Genomic DNA, 1,232 nt, shown 5'->3' with positions numbered 1-1,232 from the left:
CATATGCTAATCTATTTTATTGCTAAATGGTACTCGTTTTCAATACGTGCAAATTACCGTTTACAGGATACAGAATTAAATTTAAGATAAAATCAGAGCAAAATGGAGTACACCCATTGTGAAATACTGGTTGAACTGCAGTTTCTGTGCGATATATCCCTGCATGGTGATCTAATATGCCGACAACTTTATTTCCATTTTCAGTTATTTCTTTTACGTCAGGACCGCTGCGTTTCCTCCATATTCTAATGTAAAAAGGAACAAAAAATCTAGATCGTAAGCCAAGCGTGCTCACTGAAGATTGGCATGTTAGTACCTGAACACTCACGGCAGTCACGCAAAACCCCTGATAATAGTGAGTAAGTGTGGGGGGGGGGGCATAAGTACAAATTTACTTTGCGTGTTGTTTGTTGGTAATATTATGCATTTGGGTAGAATGTTCTTTTGCATTATATTATCCGAATATGTTTGATATCTTGATAAATTCTACGTTTACCCGCACCTAATTTCAGCAATCCTCGGTTAAAGTTGCACATTCCAGTTTAGACAACTCTGCTTCATCAACCTAGATAGACACGTATGAAATTTTAGAGGCAAATAGACAGTTATAAACAGCGGTGCTTTCCAGGCTGAACACTGCTCACAGATACGGGCGGGGTAGGTCGCATTGTCTTTCTTTTATGCTGGTAATAAAAATAACCAAATATAGAACACCTCTATCGTACCTACAACATAAAAATTAAAACGAACATGATACTTCTTTGTGCCTCCGCCGAACAGGTATATCTGGGTTTATAGCAGATCGAACAAGCTGTTAGGAATAGTTTCGTGTTTGTACTATTAGCATGGATAAACAGAACATCTCTTTGTGTGTATACTGCTTTGCCATGATAGGCAGGATATCAGGATAATAGTACACAAGTAAAAGATAACAGCGAATAGAAAATAAATCACCCATTGATTCTTTCAGGTAATCAAGACCTACGTATCAATTCTGAATGAGAGAGGAACTTGATAGGGAATGAAATGCTTAAGATTTGTTAATTTCGGCGAAGAGGCAATACTATCAAACAGTGCAATTCTGAGGTTGCACCAGATTTCTCAGAGGACTCAAGAATGTAGACTTCACATTATACAACTCGCGATTCCGATACCTTTGAAGACAATATATATGCATCGACAATGACTTGCATACTTCTTTCCTTTTTCACACTGGCTCAGTACTTCCAGTC

Source organism: Penaeus monodon, chromosome 22 (genome assembly GCF_015228065.2).
Source record: "Penaeus monodon isolate SGIC_2016 chromosome 22, NSTDA_Pmon_1, whole genome shotgun sequence".
Classification (NCBI taxonomy): Eukaryota; Metazoa; Arthropoda; class Malacostraca; order Decapoda; family Penaeidae; genus Penaeus; species Penaeus monodon.
The sequence above is the reverse complement of the archived record's forward strand: the minus strand, read 5'-3'. Positions refer to the sequence as shown.